This window comes from Triturus cristatus, chromosome 3_2, assembly GCF_964204655.1.
Source record: "Triturus cristatus chromosome 3_2, aTriCri1.1, whole genome shotgun sequence".
Lineage (NCBI taxonomy): Eukaryota > Metazoa > Chordata > Amphibia > Caudata > Salamandridae > Triturus > Triturus cristatus.
In genome coordinates this window covers 1,065,793,359-1,065,815,305 of record NC_140584.1, presented here as the reverse complement: position 1 = coordinate 1,065,815,305, position 21,947 = coordinate 1,065,793,359, and positions in this window count along the sequence as shown.

Sequence of the window (21,947 nt, the reverse complement as noted above, 5' to 3'; positions counted from 1 at the left end):
CTACAGAAAGTGTAGTAAAAAAGTCCAGGTTGAAGGGAAAGTAATATTGAATGCCAACCGCGCATCAGACACGGCCTCAGGGGATATAAAGTTGCTCCGTACATGCCCTTGGCTTTGGCTGTCATAATTTAGACCAGTGGTGCCATCTCAACAGTCTGTTTGATGGGGAGCTTTTTTTTTTGATGCCCAAGTGGACAAAATGTTAGAAAAAAATAAAAAGGACAAACATTGCAAGGCTTATGGGAGCAAACCACTTGTGGGAGTACATTTTGTAGGCCACACCTAGAGGATCACCAAACTCAGCCCATACCCCACATACACAAACCTATCTCAAACATCAGGCATTTCACAATCCTCATATCACTAGTGGTTTCTGAAGTGGTGGCTACAGGGACTAATGATAGAGATCAGTGCAAAGGTAAGTCCCAAGACGGACCCTCAGCCACTAAGTCCTTACTTGCCTAGGCACCCCCCCCCCCGATCACATAAGACCAATCCAGGGGCAAATATGGAATTTCCTCCCATGCTGTACGGAAATCACAGCAGATCAGTGTGTGTTGCAGTGCTAGTCAGAGTGCAGAGCACATGCCGAGGGAGAAGCTACTGATTAAAAAGCCAGGTCTGTAAGTCCTTTCTGAATTGTAGGCGGCAGGGAGCTGCTCTGATGTGAAAAGGGAGGAGATTCCATTATTTGGATGCTCCTACCACAAAGCTGCTTCCTCCCCGTTTCGATTTTTCTATCTAGCATTGTTATTTTGAAGGATCCCAATGATCTCAGATTTCTGGTAGGAGGGTACTAGGAGAAAGCTTTCTTCAAAAATAGTTGTCCATAATCATGAAGAGCATTATATGTGATACACAGAGATTTTAATGTAATCCTATTCTTTACATTTAGTCAGTGAAGATGTTTTTATGGCAAGAGAGACAGAGTGATGCCTGGGAAAACCCAATAGTAGTCTTGCAGCTGAATTCTGCAAAACGTGTAATTTGTTGATATATTGGGCTCGCAGTCCCTCGTATAAGCCATTGCAGTAGTCTAATTTGGTCAATATTCAGGTGGAGATACCAGTCTTCCTGGTGCTGACCGGGAGGAAATGTAATGTTTTCTTAAGGATTCTGAGGGTGTAGTAGGAGGATGAAATGACTGCATTAATTTGTTTTCCTAGATTTAATTTATCATCCAAAAGGACCCCGAGGCTATTAGCTTGGTTGGTGGGAGCGGGTAGTGATCCCATTTCTTCTGGCCAACAAGATACTGAGCAGAAGTTGGGATTGTTTCCAAGAAGGATCACCTCAGTCTTCTCAGAATTAAGCTTAAGGCAATGCATGCTCATCCAAGAATTGATTTAACTCATACAATTCTGTAATTGATGGCTGGTATTCTTAGATTTGTTAGCGGCGGAAAGCACAATTTGTTTGTCATCCGCATAGGAGGTGATCGAGTAGCCAAAGGATTGAAAGAGAGGGGCAAGTTTTGCTACGTAGATATTAAAAGGAGTAAACTGAGTGATGAACCCTGTGGAAATCCACAGGGCAACGAAAAGGATTTGGAGGAGAAAGTGTCTACTTGTACAGTGTTTTCCCTATCAGAGAGAAAGGATGTTAGTAATTTTAGGACTAGCTTATTTATACCTATTGCTTCCAAACGGTGGATCAAGATGGAATGCTGCATCGTGTCAAAGGACGCCGATAGATCAAACGGGATTAGTGCTGCCGATCCCCCCTCATCCTGGGTGAATTTTAGTTCTTCAGTAGCCTTAATGAGGGCAGTCTCAGTGCTGTGTTATGATCGGAACCAAAATTGAGTGGGATCGAGACAGTTGTTTTCTTCGATAAACTGATCCAGCTGGGTATTCATAATCTTTTTTATTATTTTGGGAAGAAAGTGGAGTCTGGAAATTGGCCGATAGGTAACTGGATCTCCCAGATTGAGATTAGGTTTTTTTGAGTAGCAGGAGAATAGATGCCTTTTTCCAAGAGGCGGGCAAACTACCTCAGATAAACATGGAGTTAAAGATGTCAGTGAGTTTAAAGGCTATGGTATTAGAGATAGACTTAAGCACTGAAGGAGAGCAAGGATCATCCGGTGAACCGGATTTGATGGTAAGTACAAGATCCTCTATTTGCACTATTGTGACTGGGGAAAAGGTATCAAAGACTGCCTGTGAACAATTGCTATCAGAGTAGCCATCAGAGCTGGTACTGTAGGGGGCAGATTGTTGTTGAGTGCGCAATCAATGTAGAACTTTGATCTATTTTGTTTCGGGAGTGCTGAGCGATGATATCCCAAAAGGACTGACTAATCCAGTCTCCTTTATAGTCAGGCTCTCTGGATTGTTTGCTTATTACCTGATAAAGTTATTTTGCTGAGTTTTTTGAGGATTTGATTTGCGCAGTATAGTATGCCATCTTTTCCTCAATTAGAAGCGTTTCGTATTTAGATGGGGAAAGGTTGTAAATTCCTTTCTTGTGTGAGTCATATTGTACTCTCCATTTTCTTTCTTGACGTATGCAGCTTTTTTTTTCTATTCGAAGGGCTTCAGAAAACAAAGGAGCAGATGGTTTATTCCTGCTAGAATTAGCTTTCTCAATGAGAACAGTCTGCGAGAAGGCTGTGTTTAACCATACTGAGTACTCCTGAGCGGCTACCTCCAGGTTGCTCACTGGTGGCGGAAATGAATTTGTCAACAATTGTTGCATTTTTTTATATCTAGGTTGGCCCAAGCCCCTTACTGGGATGAATTATGTCTGTTATTTGGAGCTTGGTTAATTTCAACATCCTTAAGCTCAAAGAAAATGGCTGAATGATCCGACCAGGCTAATGGAGGCACCTTGAGGAAGGAAATGGCTTTATTGTTGGAGAACAGAGGGTCCAAGGTATGGCCAGCACTGTGGGTAGGTACTTCTATTAGTTGAGGAAGATCTAAAGCATTCATGATTTCGAGGAGAGAGGTGGTGTCTGTCCACCTGAGATTCCAATTAAAATCTCAGAGGACCATAATTTCTGTGTTACTGATGTCGTCCTCTAGGAGGCAACTGAATGATTTAAAAATCTCTTTCTGGGGTCTGTAAATAAGGGATGCTCTGAAGGATTGTTTATTTGTCAATTCAAAGCTAAAAAATAGAGCTTCACAGTCTACGGTCGGGTTGGTCGAAATTTTGACCCTAAGATTATCCCGATATAGAATGCCCAGACCTCTGCCTCTTCTTAGCCGTCGGTCTTGTCTGAGCAATCTGTAACCTACAGGGGTCGCAGTTAGACGTTCCGGCATTGATTTATTATTCGCCCATGTTTCCGTAATAGATGTAATGTCTGGCTTATGGGAGTCAATTAATTCTGACATTTCTATGACGTGTTTTATCAATGAGTGAGCATTCACAAGGATGCAGGTGAATGTCGTAGAAATATTTTCGAAGTGGGCGCCAAGGCCCTGGTCATGAGATCTAGCCTGAGAGAATGGGCCCATAAGCTTAAATCTGCAGCTCTTACAGCCTTCATCGTTACCTAGTCAGAGTGAGGGCATGTTAAAGTGGTTACAATTTTTTCTCCCCTTGTTAAAGGCTGAAAGTTCTTTACCTGAGAAAGTAATTAGGGTTGAGGTTTCTGGGGTGAAACCGGCAGGGGTTGCGGCGCTCGGCGCAATCCGAGCACGGACGGGCGCAGACGGGCTTGCCTTTGGCACGCCGGCGGCGAGCCTGCAGCTCGCATCCATGAAGCAGTGTGCATAATATAGGCGCCGTGGGGGGAAGCAGACACCTAGACTGCTAACCCACCCAAAATGGCGTCCTACAGGAGACCCAGAGGGGGCGGGAAAAATGGCTGCATTCCACCGCTAAACCGAACCCATACAGCACGTTGTTATATAAGGCCTTATGTGTCACAACAAACTGGTTCTTCTCCCAAATATGGCTTATTATTAACCTTTTGAACCTCCGTACGCAATTAATTTCCCGTTTCTTTTATGGAACGTAGCCCTCTAGTAGGCATCACATTTTTACAGTGAGTTAAATGCACTCACTATTTTAAAACCCTTTACTTAAATATGGAGAGGTCCTATGGACTAACCCAATGTTTTAACCCCCAATAATTTCTACATTTCACTTGAAACAGACAATAGATTTTTCCAGTTATTTTTCCAAAACGAGAATCGGTTTTAGAAAGGGCTTTACACACATTGTCATAAAATAGTATGCTAGTGAACTACATCAATAGGATATAAGTCGTTCAGAAGACTATTCAGTTGTTTGCTGCCTATAAAATACCACAGTGAGGACAAGCAATTTCCAAAGCAGGAATTGCAAGATGGATTGTTAAATGTATTTAACCCTGCTATGCAAAAGCAAACAGGATGCCCACTGTATCTCCTAGAGCACACTCTATACAAAGAAGAGGGCTATCGTGGATTTTTTAGGCAACATTCCCATAGTTGAAATGTGTAATCACTACATATTACTTTGTGGATATACTAGCCGGACCACAGGCAATAGTTGGCCAAACGGTATTCAGAACACCTGTCTCACCTGCCCCGTAACCACACCGAGGGCGATACTGCTTTATAGGCAATGCAAAGCATGTGTATCTACAGCAACACATGCTATGAACTGATTATGTTAACCATCTAGTTGTAGCAGGTAGTGTTGTAGAATCACATGCACCCTCCTACCTCCCCATAAGCGGCACTGACAGCATGCTTTCTTTATCATTTACCAACTACAATGCACAGCGCGTATGTACATGTCTACATACTCATTCTCCCTTTCACCCCACTGTGCAGGTAAATAATCTAAGGAAGCAGTCGAGGCCCATGTGTGTTGTGGACTAAGGGAGGAGTTGCTCTACATGTCCTGACTTGAAACTACTTTGAAGAAAAACAAATTGTAATGTCTGGACCCAACACTAGAAGGCAGGAGTATGCAAATCATGTGAATCTACAGCACTATAAGCCACAAACAGATAAATACAAAGTAGCTGCTCACTCCACAATTCTAACCGCGCTTTGGGCTTCACAAGGGTAGGAAAATTAGCGTGACCAGGCGTCCCGGATTTGCCCGGACAGTCCTGTTTTTTCGATAGCTGTCCCGGCAAATTTTAGAGAGGGTCAGCTGAAAACGCTGGGAGGTATCTTCTTAAGTTTTGCAAAGCAGGGATAGTTAACTGCTGTTATAAGAAGTCAATTTAATTAATAGGCATGCTACTGGCTTTAAAAATTGCATTTTATGTACTTTCTTACTGCCGCTTTTGTAATTCTCTGCTAAGGAGCGCTGTCATTCTGTGCGCTGTGTGGAAGTAAAATTGTAGTCCTTCTATTTTTGGGAAATGTTCCGGGTTTTGGCTTTAAAATTCTAGTCACCCTGAGGAAAATGGTTTATAAATACATAAGGTGCATAAAGTGTTAACAGAGGTGTGGAGAAATGTAACATTATGTCAGGGATGTGGGAGACCAAGGAGACCGGTGATTAACCGGGTCTAAAAGTTTTCAATTGTGACCTGTATGTGGTGACTCCAGCTAGAAGCAGGTCTGGATAGTTCTGTTTCCCGAAGCGCATGTACCGGGCTTGGGGCACAGATTTCGGCTGTGGGGGTCTAGCTGCTTCTTTGCCCACTTATCTCCCCTCATGTTGTTAATATTAGTTCCTTCTGAAACTCTGCTCTGAGGTTCTCTATGAAACCCTGAACAAATACACTTTTACGGCACATGCTGTCCCCCTCTCACTCACACTCCTCCTAGTGACCTGTGCGACTTTCTGTCCGACAGTCCGAGTGCTCTGTACATTCATATTTATAACCCTGTTAATGTTGTCAACGCATTGTTCGAGTACCAGTATCCATGATTTGTTCTACCTATTTGTTTATCTCCTCCTGGTGTGAGCTTTCACGAGTTCGGAAATTAGTGAGCGCCGTCTGCTTCTTGAGCCACCGAACAGCGCACCGACCCCACCGGGCCTGGTCGCGATATTCAAAGCTGCAATACAAATAATAATAATAAAGGAAGCTGTCTCTTCAGACGCGGCAGTCCCTTGCATGAGATTTTATCAAAGAGTGGACGTACATCACATGCCTTTTAATGATAGGCCAACGACCGTGTCATCTACATATAACTAACTTCTGCTTCCTAGATCTGACACACCGGCGCAGTCAAGTTTAGGAAGATCTGAGTGTCTGCCAGCAGGGGGCGCAAGAAGGCCATATTAAGTGAAGTCCTTGGCTGGAAATCATCGGAATGCAGAAACAGCAGTCAAAGAACATCGTTCAGTGTTTTTGCAAAGGCGTAAACTACAGCACGCTCTGCGGATATTGGAGTAGGGCGGGAGCGAGAGGCCAGGCAATGCTTTGTGACAGCACCAGTCTGGTTCGAGCGAGAACTAGGTGCCGGAAGTGCACAGGCAGGGTCGGACTGGCCTACCAGTAGCATAGCAGTGATGCCACGTGTCCTGGCGCAGAGAGGAAAAAGACCCACCTGACTGCAAAATATCACATTGTCAGGGTCCAATGGGCCCTGGTGCCACTGCTCCTGCTGCGCCACTTGCAGTTACGCCCCTTTGGCCCATAGAGCAATCTGGCAGTGTCAGAAGGGCTGGTCGGAACATAGTGTGTGGCTGTTTGTGGTTCAGTTTTAAGGCCTGGTTGGCCGATATTTAGGTTAGATTTCCGTGATATTACCACAAACTCTGCCTGCAGCGAGCACAAATCCATGCCGTCCCCCATACCTTTGCAAACCCAAACCACTTACACAGTTTCTCTTTAGAAGTTGACAACTGGTAGATTTGCTAATATGGGCCCTTTTATCTCTATCTGATTCGCTAATGAGGGGTGGTTTTATTTTGGTACCTGGAACTATTTTCTGCCTCTGTCCAATTCTGTATAGGTACATGTTAGACCTGGCACCGTTGGCGTGGGTCACCCTTCCATTTTTGTCCATGCCTCAATGTATTTTTGTGCTGGTGTTAGCTGCTCAGGGCCCTGTGACACTGCCATCCAGTGCCACAGGGCATGTGCTCCCTATGGTAAAATGTATTATGTGAATTGACTTCCATGTTTGGCTTTTTTGGTTTACTATCAGTTCCTAGTAGAGTGCACGAGGGGTGCCAAGGGCTTGTATATCCAAATGCTGCTGGTGGGCTTGCAGCACTGGTTGTGCCACCCACAGAAGCAGCCTGGTAAAATATGTCTAAGGTCTGCCATTGCAGAACTTGCATGCAGTCTGGTACTGTCATGCTGACTGGGCAAGTGTCCCCACTTGCCAGTCCCTAAACCTTCCCTTACCTTCATATTAGTCACCCCTATGGTAGGCCCTAGGGGAGGGTGCATTGTAAGGATAAGGTAGGACATGCCCTGAGGTGTGTGGCATGTCCTAATAGTGAATTACGGCCATTTTCGTTTTTCACTATTGTAAGGCTACCTGCTCTCCATAGGCCAGAATGGGCTGCTAGGTTATAACACTCTATAATCCTAGCAGGCTCAGGAAGCATGGTAGAAATTCATGTTTAGTATGTCTGAACTCAGAATAATAAAATACATCTTTTAGCAAAGGTAATTTTAATATCCTGGGTTTGCAAATGCTACTTTTAGAAAGTTAGCCTTTGCGTGCCTAACCATTTCAGTCCGCCTCTGGAGGGGAGGGCTATCTTCTTTGTGTGTAGCTTGAGTGACAGGGCTGGGAAGTTCCAGGAGACAGGCTGGGACTGCCAGGTGGTGAATAGAAAGATTACACCAGGATGGGTGGGAGGAGTGCACCTTGACTCTGAATAGGACAGTGCTCTGCCTCCACAATGCTGGCTCCACCCCCTGGGGAGCGTCTGATGTCTCTGCTCTGCCTGCTGAAAGAAGAAGCCAGAGTCCCAACAACAAAGTGCTCCTCACTGAAAAGAACTGGACTGGGATTATGCAAAGGCCCCCCTGGCCTGTAAAGACAAAAGAAACTGAGTATAAATGTAGGAGCCCTGCTCCTAAGAAATCAGATCCTGATTGAACCACGAAGGAACTCTGCCTGACCAGAAGGACCTGGAAGAAGCTGAAGGAGGAGTAACTTTCCCTGACCTGGGGGATTGGCCTGCAGTTGGTGCCTTGCTGAGAAAGGAGAGGAAAAGACTGAAAGAGACTTTGCACTTTGTTTTTCAACTATCTCCAAGGGCTTGGAAGAAGAGCTTGCCCCCTGAACTGAGTCCCAGGACCATTGGACTCATCTGCCTTCCAAAATTGAGTTGCCTGGACGATTTGTGCTTGTTTCCCACTGGATTTGGCCCCAGTACGCCTCGCACCCCATCCGCCGCAAAGCCATGTCTTTGCCGCCCGACACCGTGCATCTACGCTGATCCAAAAGCGTTAGTACGCACCGTATCCCTCCCGGCCGCATTGCACCTAACCTTCTCCGCCGATTCGAGACGTACAACACTGGCTGCCGAACCCTGTACGCCGTTCCCAAACTCCATCGTCCCGCAGGTACGGTCCGTACGCTGCTAACGTACTGCACCGTGCCGTACTCAGAGCCGAGAAGCCGCAGTACGCTGATCCTCCCCGTACGCTGTACGGCGCCGAGAAGTGTCGCTGCCTATCTGCACTGAAGGTACGGCTCGAACGCCGACGGCACGGACTCTGCAAGCTGATCCGGACCATCCGCACGTATCCCTGAAGGTCCCGTACCAACGCCGCGTCCCGACGCCGCGACCGGACCAGACCGAATACGCTGCCGAACTACGACCCGGACCCATCAACTTGTCCCGCACTGTCCGTCGCGGACCCCACGAACTTAAGGTACTTAGTTCTGTTCGCACCGCAGTGTGCACGTCCCGGACCCCGGAGTCCGCACCGATTGTTTGACTCGTACTTTCTTTGTTTTTAATGCGAACGAGTCGTACACCCAGGTACGAACCGTACAAAGCCTGAAAAGAAGCAGAATTGAGTAAAAGAAGCCTATTTTTGCATTTTAAGCCTTTTTGCAAGAACATTGAACTTTAAAATAATACTGTGGTCATTTTAATCGTTATTCTGGTCTTGTGCTAAGCCTTATATAAAGAGAACTATTTTTGATACAACCTTGACTGGTGTCCATTTGTGGTGTGTCATTGTATTACTGTATGTGTTCACAAATGCTTAACCTATGACGCCCTGAGAATAGTCTTGACTGCTTGCGCCACACTACCTAAAGGGTGAGCAGGGGTTATTTAAAAGGGTGATCCCCTTACTCTGACTTAGAAGTAAGAGTCCCTGCTTGTCACAAGTGCATACCTGTGCCAACCAGAGATTCCCAATTCTAACAGTACAACACTTTAAAATGACCCACCTCTGAAGATCCTACTCTCATCCCTCACCATTCAAGACCGGAAACCACCCATGATAACAAATTATTTGAGGCTCACATAACGATGGCTGTAAGGGGGTCCATCCAGATCTCTGTCCTCTCTCTCCTCCATAATCTTTAGGGTCTTGATGCAGACAGCTCTTCCCTTCTGCTCTTCTTGACATAATGTTGTTCTGGACTCTACCTGCTGTAATGTGGCTCTGGAGTGTAGGCTGAAACTCGTGCTAGTTGCAGTCTGCTGTGCAGAGCAGCTGCTGTGTCCTGAGGCTTGACCTCTCACCTCCTTGAAGGGTCTGGAGAGCACAAGACACAGTGTCTCTGCGCTCCCACCGAGGCCTACTGCAGCAGATATGGACCAGGAGGCCCGCGCGGCTCCAGGATTCTCTACATCAGCTTCCTCCTCTTCTGACGTTTCCATGACATGCTGATCACACTGTCTAGAAGAGCCGTGCCCTTCTTTGCTATACTCCACCACGGCTCTAAGGCTTGTCCCTAGCATGTGAGAATGTTTGTGATTCTGTGACCAAAGGCCCTCTCCCCTGCACACACCACCAAGGAGCAGCTTCCTCCTGATCATCCCCCCCCTATTCTTCTCCGGCCTTCCCAATACTTTGGGAAACTGCTACAATGCCAGGTTATTCCATCAGTCAGTTTAGTTCAGCATTGGTCAACGCCTGGTCCACCTCCAAAGGTTTCGTGTTCCCTTACCAGCCCCCTGAACATGGACCCTTTGATCAACTTCCAGAAACATACCTGTGAAGATGTATAAATAGCCACTCTAAGGCAGGGGTGAAGAGATGGCAGCTTATTACAAGTCCCACAGAGCGGGAACAGCCACCCTTTGACCCCATAGGTCACAACAAATGGGAATTTACAAGAGGAGTAGAGTAAAATAATTCCTTTATGGACAGAGTACTGAATTATTAATTTATTTCTTGTTTTTAGAATCTTATATTTAAGAAGATGCCTACAGAGAACCTAAGGTTCCACATATTCACCAAAAGAACCAGGGTGACTCTCTCTGCTGCAAAATCCCCTTCCCCTATTCACTAGGCTAACTGTTATTTTACAGTATCATTGATGACAGACTGTCTCTCGTGGGAGATGAGGACTGGTGGAGCCACTGTGTTCCCACTAGACCAACCAATATTTTCCTGGAATAAAAGTAAGATTAATGATAATTTCTGTACTTATTTCAAAGAGAAAACTTATGGACCTGGCACTACCCCAACTGTGCTTTATGATAGTCTTTCTCTTAACCTCTGGTGACCACTCCTTATTTCTTGAATTTTCTCTTCAACCAAGATTGACCTTGGTGATAGCTGACCTACCTTTTAAAATAAAAGGACTGTACCCAGTAAGAGTGGAAGTCACTCAGTAGGCCCAAACCAGTTTTTTCAATTCTTCTTGCCAATCCCTCTAGCTCATACAGCGATACAGCGATGTGGTTTTATAATCATGCCATTCGGTGAAATGAAATCTGCCCCAGACTCCAACTTTAAACCATTATCATTAAGTTCATATCCTTGTACCCTTGTGTCTGGATAGTGGTAATGCTTTGCTCAATGGCCTACCATACATTACAATGGTCTCTCCTTCATGGCATTCTACACGCCACAGCACATCTCCTCCAGGGCCGCTTGAAGAAATAAGATCACATCACCTCGCATCATCCAGATGGAACTCCATTGGCTCCCCTTCACTGCCAGCACCATCTTCAAAACCAGCTGCGACATTCTCAAAGTAATCACAAACCTGTTATCTTGCAAACTAATTAACCATCTCTGGTGGTTTTCGGCACACCTGCAGCTAGGACACCATCAGATTGTAGACTAAAACGTGTAAAAAAAGGAAAAACAAGACAGCAGGTCTTTTCCATCTATGCACACAGGATCTGGAACAATAGTCCCATATCCATCAGGGCCATCCCAAGGCTGCGGCAGTTTAGAAAAGAGTTGAAGACACATCTTTTTAAAAAACACTACATCACAATGTATTTATAGTCCACAAACTGGTCGACCCCCATACAGTGTTCCACTAACATTTGGCTCGGGTAATGTTGTAGAAATATCAGATACATGCGCACTTACATAACAACACATATATAAACATACATACAGAGAAAAGACTTGGGTAGCACGGGAGCATTTCACTTTAGTATTCTATTGTATTGTAGTTCCATTTATATAGCACTTGCAAACCCTGATGAGGTGTTAAAGCGATTTTTTATCGGCGAGTAGCACTCTACTGCGGAACCGATAAAGGACTAGTGGTGAATTACTATAGTGGAATATGAAAGTAATTTGAGTGGTGGATATTTTAGTAAGTTATTTGGATTGAGAAGGATAGCGGAGGGATAGAAGAGGGAAAAATATTCAATTTATATAGCACTTGCCACCCCTGATGGGGTGTTGAAGTGTTTTTTTTCGGTGAGTAGCACGCTACTTCAGACCACATAAAGGATTAGTGGTGAATTAATATAGTAAAATATGAAAGTAATTTGAGTACACTCTATGATATCTCTGGATTGCGTGCCGTGTATTAGAAGTGCTAGTTTCTAAACTAAACTTAGAAACATACCTGAACTGCCCCCCTCATGATGATGCTCATGGTGAACTGTCTGGAGGTGATGTTTTTCAAGGCACTCTCAGACGGGGTAATGCCCGCGGGGAAAAGAGACACAGAGAAACAAAGTAATTGCTGAGGATCATAGAAGTTGATCAAGAAAGGAAGCCGGGATTGATAGTAGGTCTCCTGGATCCACCGATTGCTATTCCTTTAGTAGGTCGGTGGCTACCTCCTATTTTACTTCAAAGGTTAATGCTTTGTGTTGAGGCGCTAAATCAGTACACTTTCAAATAAATTTGATATTTATGCATATTAAATAGAAGCCTAACTGAATAAAATTACAAAGTTAAGTAAAGTGAAGGCAAGACAAGGCGCTGTATTTTAATGATGGTATCACCAGCTTCCCTGGACTTAGAGACGGACTTTAGGAGAGGCGCGGAACCCCAGGAAAGGCACATATCAGCATAACAAAAGGTCTGGTTGAGGCAACAAAAACCCTTAGAAAGGCACATACAGCTATCAGCAAACTAAACGGTCTGGGAGAGGCAAAAAACACCCTTAGAAAGGCACAAACACCCATCAGCAAAACAAAACGTCTAGGAGAGCAAACAAACACCCTAGGAAAGGCACTTACACCTATTAGCAAAACAAGAGGTGTGGAAGAGCCAACAACCACCCAGGAAAGGCACTTACGCCCATCAGCAAAACAAAAAGGTCTGGGAGAGCTAACAAACACCCCAGGAAAGGCACTTACACCTATCAGGAAATCAAGAGGTCTGGAAGAGCCAACAACCACCCAGGAAAGGCACTTACAACTCATCAGCAAAACAAAAAGGTCTGGGAGAGCTAACAAACACCCCAGGAAAGGCACTTACACCTATCAGCAAAACAAAAGGTCTGGGAGAGCTAACAAACACCCCAGGAAAGGCACTTACACCTATCAGCAAAACAAAAGGTCTGGGAGAGCTAACAAACACCCCAGGAAAGGCACTTACACCTATCAGCAAAACAAAAGGTCTGGCAGATCTAACCCCGTCACAGGTCTTCACATCAACAGAAGTGAAGTGCAAGCATGTTGCATTTTGAATTACCTGTTGAGGGAAACAGATGACTCCTCACAGCTCCCCGTCCCCCCACATGCAGAAAGACCATGACGGTGTAGTGATGGGCAACACTCCTCTGCCATCAAAAAATGCAAATGAGGTGAGGGAAAGGAAGGGACTGGCATATTGACCTGTATGCCTCCCGGTGTGTAACCTAAGGGTATTATCTCTGCAAAGGAAGTGGAAGGGGGCCAGGGGGGTGAATAACTGAAACACTTACGAAAAGGTTAGCCAGGGGGAATTAAATGCTGACAGCGTTTCTTAAGCACAGTGACTTGTGGAGGGGCTGTGAGTGGGCGAATGGAATAAGACGGTCTGTGAGCCAGCAGGTCCACTACACAATGTTTGTCTCACAGTAACAGCGCCTTAATAAGCTGAGCCGGCCTTCCAATGGGCTGCAGGTTTAATTTTCTTCCTACGCCCCTCTGCCCCCTTCCACTGCCCCCTTCATGCCAGACATTTCCTTTTGAAATGCAGGAGAACTGCTTCCTCCAGCGGAGACAGCTAAAAACATTTTTCCATCAGAACTACTGCTGCCTAGAGATAGAGTTTTAATGAAAATTTGGCTTTTTACACTCCCTGCTGTTGTCACCTGCCCCTCTCAGTGGGCGCTTTGGCGTCAGCAAGGGTGGGGGAGGAGTGCAGGACTCCATACTGAGTTACGGGCGTGGGTAGTGTGCAGAAGCTACGAGCCGGCTTGGCTCGGCTCTTTTTGGGCTCGAGGGTCCACGAAGACCTCGAGCTCACCCAGAGCCAAGCATTGGGCTTGAGCCTGGCTGGAACCTTGAGTGGCTCGCCCCCCTCTAGAGCAGTGCCGACGTAACTAACACTCCAGCACTTCAGTAATAATGCCGACGATTACAAATGTGGCGGACACCTTTTAATGTGCCATGCTATCAGTTTCTAGGCTGACGTCAGACGTTTCACGCAGGGGCTCGAGCAGCCCACCCCAGGCTATCCATCCGTGGAGGGCTGGGGATCTGAAAGAAGTGACTGCAGCCATGGAGCTCGTGACAAATCTTTCCATATTTTACTTGTATTGTCTGTTTACTTTTTCATGAACATGGCTGTTTGTCAATCAGTTGCCGAGAGCTCTGCAGCCAGGGGACTTGGCAAGAGGAGGCCGGACAGGAATCTGATGAAGCGGTGTTTTCCCTTTTGAAGGGAAATGGAGAGTAAGGCATTTTCAGATGAAAGGAGCTCTGTGCCTGGCTGGGAGGCAGAGACTGCTGCCAGAAGCTTCTTCTTGTGTGCAATCACAGGGGTGCAGAGAAGGGGTACATGAAGAAGAGAGTGAGGAAAGTGCTATACCCCTTTGAGTGCTCCAAGACAAACAAGCATTGGCATAGACAATAGGACTCGCCTTTGGGACCTTATAAGTGTTTAGTTATCCAGCACAATATCCTTGGTGCAACAATATCAACTGTTGCATGGCTAAACACTTATAAGTTCCCAAAGGCGAGACCTATTGGCTATGCCAATGCTTGTTTAGGATTCCTTTGTCACTAAAAACTGAAAACTGGAAATGTTACGCGCGGCACTATCCAACAGAGAGCAGCAGAGCCTAAAAGAGAAAGCTTGTACGCTCCGTCTAACCGGTGAAGCTTTTCTGCGGCTTCATAGAGACAAGACTGCTGCCCACTACACGGGGGCTAGTCTACAGTGCACGCAGCTAGACACTTGTTGCTGTTTTAGAACCGATTATATGACCATTTCTAGTAGTGCCCACTGTTAAACGTAACCGCTAGGCTCGATATTTTTTGCCTGGAACGTCTTCACACTTTGCATGTTCAGTTTCTGTTTTGAATGAAGAGAGTGAATGTTGAATGGTACCACACAAATCAGACGCTAACAAAACCACAAAGGGAGTAGAGAGACCAAGAACAGAACAGGCAATGAACAGGCAACAGTGCAATCGTTCCACTGCCACGAGACATAAACATAAATTAAACGCTATATTACCTACCAGAAAACCAGAGGTTTGCAATGGCACAAGGCTTGTAGTAAAACCTACTAGCATGAGCTATCTGCACACGTATTTTGGGAGCTGCCCATTCTTTTATATGGTGTACACGCTGGTGCCGAGCGGTTCGATGACAGCAGGGGTAACACTGCCATCTTCATGGAAGCATTTGAGCAAGTCACCAGAGTTACGTTAGAGGCATCTCGGTAATGCTAGGAGGTTTATACTCACTCTTGAAAGGTGTATAAAATGGAATCGATATATATATTTCCCTCACACTTATTTTCTTAAGAAGGCGCGCATGCGCAGAGCTGACACTATATATCAGCAGCCATGGAATATTTCACGCGCATTGGATAGGCGCTTTTGGAAGCTGTATATTTGTAAGCGTAAAATTGCGTCCACTTAAAAGAGACAGTGCTCAGAGAGGTTTGCTTTGACAAGTGGATAAGGAGAGCACTATGGCGCAGTAACAAAGGGAGTGGAGGGGCCGGAAACGCCACGGTAGGGAACGGGGGCGCGGCTTCGCTCAATCCATGTACAGCATTTACCTTGCGGGAGCGAGCAGCGGCCGGCGCGATAATTGCAAACATATGGCGCCACTGCTCGCTCCCGCAAGATAAACACCGTATATGCACGAGCGCTCATTGGAATCAGTGCAGTACGTGCACGAGTTTCCAAAAAGGTACGGAGTGATTCCAAGAGGTCACCCCAAAGCAGTGCTTGCGCGCTGCGTAGGCGAGACCTAATAAAAAAGTAGTTCCCTGAATGTAAAGCAGTGAGAGGATACATGTCATTCAATCAAAAAGATGGAAAGGAAGCTTTGCTCAGGACCACTGGAATTATGCGATTGTGCGGCCTCAGCGATTTTTGCATTAAATTGTAGATTTGCCGCATTTGCCACATAATTCACCATCTGCCGCAACATCTGTAGATTTTAACAAAGAAAATAGTTTCTAGCTCAAATGGTTCAAAAGTTAGTAAAAACACAGTTGCTGCACAGTGGAAAGCCGTTTGCACAGGTTGACTGGTCACCTTTCTGTAGCTTATTGCTAAATTTAGGTGTTAAACTCGTCCTAAAGAGGTACAACTAATGCTCAGACAGTGTTCACAAGATTAAAGATGACAAAATAATGAAGTAAAACTATCACACAATGTGCCGCATAATTTTCTTTTTCTTGCTGCATAATTTACTCAACCCTGCTGCATAATTTGACCCTCCCTGCAGCATAATTCCAGTGGCTCTGGCTATGCTCCTGGAGAGGCATGAAAGCCATAAAATAAAAAGCAATGCATCATCATCTCCTTGATGCTTTATAGTCCATTCAAACATTTGAATGTTCTTCAATAGCAACCTACAAAATTAGCTTTCTTAGTTAACTCCCTGACAAATTTCATGTAAAATTCAGTTTGCCCCACGAAGGACCTTACATTATCTTTGTACCCTGGAGAAGGAGAACTCCTTATGTCTTCCACTAACCCCATTTTGGGCATAATCGCTTCCTATCTCACCACATGCCCATGTGTGTCTCACACTGCAGTAGCAAATTAATACTTACTGTGCTCAGCAGCCAAACCCTTTCTTTACGGGATTCCTAAATTGCCCTTAACTGCTCTTCTTTGCTCCTTCCCTTTATCAGAATGTAATTATTTTTTTGTTTGAAATCTGTTTATTGAATATAGACAAAGACATAACAAAAAAAAAGCAAAGGGAAGGATTACACATGTCGCAAAATCAGAAGGGACATGGTGGGGAAGAAACCAAATGCGGGGAGCAGGAGCAACAAACAGATCAAGACCTATACAATAGGACTAAGTGAGCAAGGTGGAAATAAGAGTACAAATGCAATGCAGGCTCAACACCGTCCCAGAGTATAGGGGGTCCTATAAAAAGAAGGGCCTACATCCCACCCGTAGGTGAAGCCATGAAAGGGACCTTCAAATGTGTACCAAGCGAAAGTCTCATAGTCTTAGTATTAAAGTCCAGCAGCAACATAACCGAAGAAGAACCCCCCTAGGTGGGTAAGGTTGACCAAATCCAAACATATCTAGAGTCCCCATCTTCCTGGAAGGTATAACACATACTGCGACAATATTAACACATTTTGCCATGTATAAAACCAAGATCAATATAACACAGAAAAAGAATAGAGAGAGGAGCCAAAGACAGAGAAAAGATGAAAGAGAAGGAAATACCAGTGGAGGGGATAACCCTCCAAAAAAGAGAAGAAGAGAAGAGAGGACAGGTGTGGATGCGCCCAAGTAGTGGGGGGAAGTGGAGGGAAGAGCGAAAGGATAGGACAGAGCCCAGTGGATGAAAGCCCCAGGGGTCAGTCCGGTCAGACAGACAGGTCACTCCGGGGTAGCCGGACTCTCGCCCCGCACGAAGGGCTCCAGAGGATCGTCAAATAGTTGAAAGGCCCGCAGTCGAGGGGGCATCAGACGAGAATGTTCAGTTTTAGTGAGAAAATGTATAAGTGGACGCTAGATGCGGTCATAGCGTGTGTCCTTGTGTGTAAGATGGGCCATAAGGAGCTCTAAGGACAAGACATCCCACAGTCGGAGAAACCACGCTACAATGGGAGGGGGGTGGGGCTGCTTCCAGCAGAAGGCGATGGACTGTCGCGCAGCTCCAAGTAAGTGAAGAATTAAATACCAAAGGAACGTAGACATGGCCTTCAATGCACCAGGACGAATGCCCAGAATCGCCAGGGACGGCGTAGAAGGGATCGGGAAACCCACCACCTCTTTAATATGGCTGAGGACCTCTTTCCAGACCATGAGAAGGCTCGGGCAAGACCACCAAATATGGAGAAAGTCCCCCTTATCCATCTGACAGTGCCAGCATGTTGGGGGAGTGTCCGGTAACATCTGGTGCAGGCGGGTGGGGGTGTAGTACCAACGGGTCATTAGTTTGTAAGCGGATTTGCGCTGGGAAATGCTACAGTATACTTTAGGGATGTCCATCCACAAGCGGTCCCAGTCCTTCGGGGGATGTCAGCTGCCAGATCAGAAGCCCAGTGCACCTGGTAGCCATGAGGAGAGAGCTGCCGAGAGTGCTGAAGGACAGAATAGGTTTTAGAGATTAGGCCCTGAGAGCCCTCGAATCGATGCACCAGGGTCTCGAAGGGAGTGAGCTGATGAGTCACCCCCTGAGAGTAAAATGGGGAAGATAGCCAATGGCACAATTGACAATATTGCAGACACTGTGAGGTGAAAGAGTTGCATGTATTGATCAAAGGAGCGGAGGGCAGAACCCTGGAAAAAATCCTGGAGCACTTGCCGGCCCGTTATAGTCCACGCCGCAAAGCTCTGAGACGGAAAAGCAGGGGGGAACGCAGAGTTTAGTGTTAGCGGAGTGTTAGGGGAAGGGAAGGTCGCAAGGCCCCGGGAGAGCGCCAATTTATCTCATATTTCCAAAACCTTTCTCCTTGGGGTTGCTATGTAGACACTGCGTGGGCGCGCCCCGCATCGGAGCCAGGCCAGATCCCACAGTGGTCTACATGACACTGCACGGTCCATATGGAACCAGTGTTTTTCGCTTTCGGGGACAAACCATTCCGATATAAACCGGAGATGACAAGCCCAGTAATAGTCCAACAAATTGGGACAGGCCAGGCCACCCCGAGACCTGGGTAGCATAAGTAATTTCTGAGAGAAGCGGGGGTGGGACTTTCCCCAGATGAACTTGGTAAAATCACGTTGTAGAGCCAGAATGTCAGCGTGCAGGATGGGAGTAGGAAGGGTCTGAAATAAGTAAAGAATCTTAGGGAGAAGGGACATTTTGACGGCATTAAGGCGTCCTAGCCAGTGGGAGGCCCTCCGAGCTGTGCATTTCCTCACGGATGGACTTCGGGTACCTAGGCCAATTAGAGGAGGACCAAGAATCAAGGTTAGGAGTCAGGTCGCGACCCAGATAATGAATTGACTCATCCGTCCATTACACCGGGAGGAAGTCCCATAAACCCTGGACCTCCGAGGGTGAAAGTGAAAGATTAAGAGCATGAGATTTGGCTAGATTAATCCGATAGCCTGAAGCGGACTCAAAGGACTTCAAAAGCCCAGCCACTGCTGGAAGAGAGGTCGAGGGAGAGGACAACAACAAAAGTAGGTCATCAGCAAAAAGAGACACCTTGTGCTCAGCACCCCGTATGGTCTGATTGCGACATATAGCGATGGCTAAGGGCTCAATGACGAGTGCAAAAAGGAGAGGGGAGAGCGGACACCCCTGGCGATTGCCGCGATGGATAGAGATAGGAGAGGTAGTGGTTCGTTGAAGCGAACACAGGTGGTAGGTTTTGCATAAGGGGCCATCAATTTCGAGATGAAACCCGGCCCCAAGCCGACCTTCTGGAGGACGGCCTGAAGGAACCCGCAATCCACGCGATCGAACGTCTTTTCGGTGTCGAGAGAGACCAGGCATGCAGGGATATCTCTAATTCGCGATTTTTCTACCAAATGGACGATCCGCCGTTTGTTATCCGCGCCCTGACGCTGTCAAATAAATCGCACCTTATCCGGATCTATTAGGCCTGGGAGATGAGGCTCCAAACGATTAGCAAAGATTTTAGTAAATAGCTTAGCGTCAGTATTTAATAAAGCGATGAGAAGAAAGGAGGCCACCAGGGTCGGGTCCTTGCCAGGTTTAGGAACAAGCACAATTTCTGCTTCATTCATCGTGGGGGAGAGGCCAGTGCAATCAGTAAAGTTATTAAAGAGATGAAGAAGGTGGTCCCGTAGCTGCGGGTGGAAGATACGAAAAAAAGATACTGGGAGGCCATCGGGGGCCGGGGTTTTGCCCATCGGCAGCTGTTTCAATGCTTTCGCAATTTCCTCGTGGGAGATAGGCTCGTCAAGTACCTCCCTGAAGTAGGGATCGTGAGGGTCTCAGGGACAGGAGTCAAGAAACGACGCAACCCCCTCCGGGGAGCAAGGATTCCTGGCATACTGATCAGAATAGAAGGCCATCAGAGTATGAGCCTTATCCGCCTCAGAGGTAGCCCAGGATCTCTCAGGTCGCTTGAGCTTAGCAATATGGGATCGAGCCGTCTGAACCCGTAGACGGTGAGCTAAACAGTCCCCAACTTTATCACCACCCAAGTAGTATTTCTGATTAAGGTTAACAAGGAGACGTTCAGCCTTATTAGTGCGCTGTAAGCGCAGCTGACCATGCAGGGCAGCCAAGCGCTGCTTATTGGCACGGGAGGGACAGGCATTGTTGTGTGTCGATTTAGATACCGTATATGGGTTTCCTGATTTATGTCCTTGTATAGGCAGAATTCGCATTGCCCATATTCAGGCGTAGGAATTCTACCCTTATGTAGGCATTATCCATGCTAACCAAATACAGGCATGGCCACCTACATCCGCTCATCTACGCTGTTACTGCTCGAAAAGCCAGGTCTTGAGGAGTCTTCTGAAGGTCAGCAGGTCTTGGATCTGCCGTAGGTGGATGGGGAGGGTGTTCCAGGTCTTGGTGGCGAGGTGGGAGAACGATCTGCCGCCGGAGGTTGCTCTTCAGATGCGGGGGACTGTGGCGAGGGTGAGGTCGGTGGAGCGGAGCTGGCGGGTGGGGGTGTAGAAGCTGAGTCGTCTGTTGAGGTACGCTGATCCGGTGTTGTGGAGTGCCTTGTGTGCGTTGGTGAGGAGCTTGAAGGTTATCCTCTTGTTGACGGGGAGCCAGTGCAGGTCTCTCAGGTGGGGTGTGATGTGGCGGCGGCTAGGGATGTCGAGGATCAGGCGTGCAGAGACGTTCTGGATGCGTTGAAGTCGTTTCAGGAGTTTGGCCGAGGCTCCTGCATAGAGGGCGTTTCCGTAGTCCAACCTGCTGCTGACGAGGGCCTGGGTGACCGTTCTCGTTTCGGTGGGGATCCACTTGTAGATCTAAAACATTTCACTTCTACAGAGAAGATGAACCACCTGAGGAATATATTCCTTTCGAGGATATTGAAATTCCACTCACATACCAGGAGCATGATCTTTGGTTTAAAGGCACCCTAAAACATTACAATCACATTACCAGGCTCGGTCCACTAGGTAGACCAGGAGCAACACGGCCGATTTTAGCCGGCAATACACAACATCCTGACATTGAAGCAATGTCAGACATAGAATTACTTAATCAGATATAAAATTTAATACAATTACACAGTTAAACCACAACTGTCTGAAAGTCCTGAAAAGGCCTTTACTAAAAACAATCCTACCTCTTCTAAAAAGAAGTGGGAAAATAGCAAACAACATTCAAAAGAGAAAGATTCTCAACCCCAAGGTAGGTCTCCTCAAAAGGAGCCCTCTGAAAGGAGGTATAACCTCAGGTATAGGGATAATTTGAGAAAACCTGACAGGTATCAAGATACTGATACACGTTGCTCTCGTACCTTTCAGATATTGTCACTGACATCTGAAAGAAGAGGACGGTCAGATCAAAAAGAAGAACGCGTGAAGTCCAAAAATGATCAACACTTTCAGAAAAACAAACGAAAACCTCAATTCTCCAAGAAGAAAGTAGCAGGTCTGAAGATCAGACATGCCGAGGATTCTGAGAACACAACTCAAGAATGGAGAATAGGCTCAGACAATGTTGGACAGCGCAGCGGAAGTATCAATAGCTCGCCAGAACCTGAAGGGACTTCTGGAGACAGTGGACCTGACCCTTATTTAGGCATTATCCGTGCTAACCAAATACAGGCATGGCCACCTACATCTGTTCATCTACGTCACAACGAGTTCTTGGAAAACCAGACTCTTAAGCCTTTAGGACTTCCCCTTGCTTAGATATTGATTTCTCTAAGAACTCATTTATTATGCGTGAACATCTATTCCTTAGGGGTTCATTCATGACGTTCTTCTGCCCGACTTTTACGTCAATACTGGAATTCCTAAACACCTTCAAGGTATAAATATACCTTCACTTACCATGGCAAACCACGGTTCGGCTGCCTACTTGCACGACATGGCTCGCCACGGCAAGTTCGGAAGGAAGTCAAGTCCGCGCCTGACGCACTGACCAGA